The sequence below is a fragment of the Miscanthus floridulus genome, chromosome 14 (genome assembly GCF_019320115.1).
Source record: "Miscanthus floridulus cultivar M001 chromosome 14, ASM1932011v1, whole genome shotgun sequence".
NCBI classification, from domain to species: Eukaryota; Viridiplantae; Streptophyta; class Magnoliopsida; order Poales; family Poaceae; genus Miscanthus; species Miscanthus floridulus.
The window spans coordinates 22,918,930-22,922,618 of record NC_089593.1 but is presented as its reverse complement, the minus strand read 5'-3'; the positions used below and the strand labels follow the sequence as shown (position 1 = coordinate 22,922,618).

Genomic DNA, 3,689 nt, shown 5'->3' with positions numbered 1-3,689 from the left:
CTTTAACTTGTATATATAAAACCAAGTGTGACATACTTCTTCTATTTTAATAAATATATTATGAACCAAGAAGGTTAGAACCATGTTAAATCATCATTGCAAGTAGCAGCACACGCAAAAACAGGCATTATTTCAGTCATCTAATGTCCCGTTTGCTTCGCTAAAAAGTTACGACTAAAAGTACTATTTACTGATTTATTATGAGAAAAAAAATTATTCTAACTAAAAACAAGCTAAAAATACAAATTAAGTAAACAGGACCTAAGCGTGTAGCCAAGCGACACGCTGGCGTGCAGCCAAAGCGACACGCTGGCGTGCTGCCGTCACATCGGAGTCAGCCATCCACATCACAACGATTCATGGCCTCGCAGCCCCATTTACCTAAACAAGCCCGCCCTGCTCCTCGGCCGGCAGCCCTGTCCACGTCGACCGAAATAGCCTTGACCGTCCGATCTTCCATCGTGTGGTCCGGATTACTTGTAGCCGCTTCGTTTAGAATCTGCTTCTTCCAGCTCCTTATCGCTCTCAGTGGATTCTACTGGCTTCTGCTGCTTCTCATCTGAATCCGATAGAGCCAATATATACTCCGGCTTCTGCTTCTCCTTCAGCAAACTTCTCTCCCCCTCGTCTCTCTCTCCTCTTCGCTCGCTCGCTCCCTCCCCTCCCGACGCGACCGAGCAGCGGTGCCTGGCCCTCGGTGCGGCGGTGGCAAGCCTCCTCCTCCTCCACGCCCCTCCCTCCTCGCGCCGCAAGTGTGGGGCGACGGCGGCCCCCGCCGGGTGCTGCGCCGGTGCAGCGATGCGACATCGTCTCTCCTGTGCGTCTTCTCCTGTGCTGCATGAAACCCTAGGTAGGTCGGTGCCCCCCCCCAAGGTGGGGGTGCGGCTGATGGAGGTATGCCGGTACAATTCATGTTTCCTTTGTGCTGCTCCACGTTAATACTGCTGCGTACAGCCTTGGAGCTTTAGGTCAATCATCCCCGATGTTAATTGGGTTTACTTATTATTTTTTAGACTCATGGAAACCATATGCTATATGGTCCTCCGTATCTTAGTTCTGGTTCCACCGTCTTCCTATTGCAAGAATTTGTTTTCACCATGCGAAAGCCATTATGAGGTTCATTTGTTGCCTCATCCTAAATAAGCTTGGACCACAAATCTTACTATTTGTGTTCGCACAGAGACGCTTCTTGGAAAGCCTCTCCCCGTGCTTTGCTTCTTTGCCATAACATTTGTGCAGGCGAGTCCCTGTTCCCCCTATGGTGTTGTTCGCATAATCGCGTGCAACCGGCATTATTTTTGCAGTGAGGTTATTCTTGTGGTGACCTGCAGGTACCTATTTCCCTGTGGTCTGAGGGTTCTTTCAGTTTTAAGCAAGATATTTAACTAAAAAAGTCATTGCAAGCAACTCACTGCCTAAAGGCCAAGCTTTTCTAAAATCATTGCTCTTCGGGTAGTACTTGGTGATGCATCCGATTTTCTTCTTTGATATAATTTTCCTTGCATACGTTACCTAATCTAAAATATTTGGTTCATTGTAGGCTATAAAGCTTCCAGTCACCTGACTTGCTCCAAAGGTGCGACTCACTAACGAATATTTGTATGTTTTCATGCTTGTATATAGGTACACTGCCCCAGGGAAACTGCATTGCTTTACTCATGTGAATCTATATTTTAGATCACTCTATGCCTTCCAAACCGTGTTAGAAATTATTCAGTGCTGTCAAAATTTATGACATGCCTCTCTTTTTTTGAGTTGATCTATCCAACGTGCCTGCAGGAACTGGAGATGAACATTTGAGCACAGCACTGAACCTCCTCTTTCCACGAATGACACATTAAAGGTTGTGGGGTTAGTAAGATTCTCATTCTCATATATTTGCAGTAACTGAATTCGATAACTAAATTTATTTTTGTATCACATCTCAAAGTATCTACAGTTTTGACTTACTGAATTGCTTTTTACAGCCTTGATTTCCCATCTATCGGCTTGAAGTTCTCATACTGTAAACATGCTACGCATGCTTGTGGCTTGCCCTACTGAATATCTTAGTTAAATAAATAACTAAATCATTGATCTTTTTTTTTCTCTCGAATACGCATGAGAGTTGCGTATCGTTGTATTATAGAGAGGAAATAAAGGCCCAAGTAGATTACCAACTCACGCCGGTACCATACATGAGAAGGTTGGGACACTTACAACATTATCACCTATGAGACATCTGAAAATCATTGATCTTGGTTCTTTTAAAATTCCAATTTAGATTGCACTCCTTATTGTCGAATTCCTTTGATTACGTGTTTGTTGAGGGGGACACTAAAATTGCTCCTTGTGTAATACATGCCTGTTCCTTTTGGGGCTATTCTCATAATCATATTATTATTCTGGTTGTAATGTCCTTATGCTGAACATACAGTGGGGGATTCTCTGCAAAGGTCTGAGGCCATTGGTCTTTGCTACATACATTTGCACAGGCATCAGAAAAAGAAAGACATGCTCTTTCAGTAGCAGGTGAACCGTTGCTTTCTAGCTTCCAGCATGGTCAGTAGTAGTAGTCCAGTAGTAAACTTGCAATGGCTGCTCGCTCACTCGCTTTCAAGTTTCAAAAGAAGACAACTTGCAGTGCACCTGCTCTGGCTAGGTTGCCACGGACTGACTTGTAGTTTTCACCGTATTAGTTGTTCTCCATGCATGTCAACCTGAATAAATCTCTTGCATATGGATTAGGTATACAATTGTCGGTGTCTACCTATACCAAAGTATTTAAATTGTCCTTCTTTCTTTGGCCCCTTATTCCATTTAGTTTTGGCCAATTGGAGGATTGTTGTTGCCTACCTGATGTATGTTGCATCCTAATGTGACGCTCAGTGTTCTTTCCTTGAGTTATCCATTTTTTTCTGTTGTACTTTCTTATGCTTCTTATAAATTAAATTTCCCTATGTTGGAGGTTTATCCTAATTTGCGTATACTGATCTTATTCATTTGTGCAGCTCTGTGCAATTGGAATTTGTTTGCTGGATAAAGGTCAGTGAGATACTAATTTGGTATAGTTTTGGATTTATGGTAAATTTTGGGTTCATTTTCAGCCAGTCCTCTCATTATCTGCTATTGTGTAAGCTTTTTTCACATGCTTCTTCGCCATTTGCTTTATTCTTGCTAACGAGGTTAGCCTCATACCTTGTTGCCTTTTATGTTTCCCTATGCAAGTTGTGCTCAACAGTGAAATGATAGTGTCTTGTGCCATTCCTGGTTACACACCATGAATCAGTGGCAAACACAGATTTACAGATTGCTAGATGAAAGTGCTTTTTCGTGTTACCTGAATGTCAGCTAATGAAGATTTATTCCACTGCTTTCCTGTCCTCAGCGTTTTGCTGCTATGAATAAATGTGATTTGCTAACTTATTCTAGATATGTGTAACGAAAAAAACAGCCTCTTCATGCACAGCACCAGGTTCCATCGCCATTTAGGTCTCCCAATTTTACTTTTGATGTCAAGCTACAATTGCCTTTCATGCTTAGATTTATTTATTTTTCCCCGTTGCTTTACATTTATTAAGATGCGATCCAATCCTCTTATTAGGCCTCTGAATCTCATATATGCTAAGCTGTAATTTCAACAACGTAGCTCTGTTGTTCATTTTATCTCAGGTTCATTTTTATATTTTTCACTGTCCCTTCCTTCCTGT

General features: G+C 42.2%; 1 long non-coding RNA gene across 1 annotated transcript; it reads left to right on the top strand.

Moving 5' to 3' along the window:
• Nucleotides 1-1,340: 1,340 nt before the first annotated feature.
• Nucleotides 1,341-3,224, top strand: LOC136502548 (uncharacterized). The gene is made up of 4 exons (XR_010770628.1): nucleotides 1,341-1,452; nucleotides 1,541-1,576; nucleotides 1,780-1,851; nucleotides 2,991-3,224. It is a non-coding gene; the product is annotated as an uncharacterized lncRNA (long non-coding RNA).
• The last annotated feature ends 465 nt before the right edge of the window (nucleotides 3,225-3,689 follow it).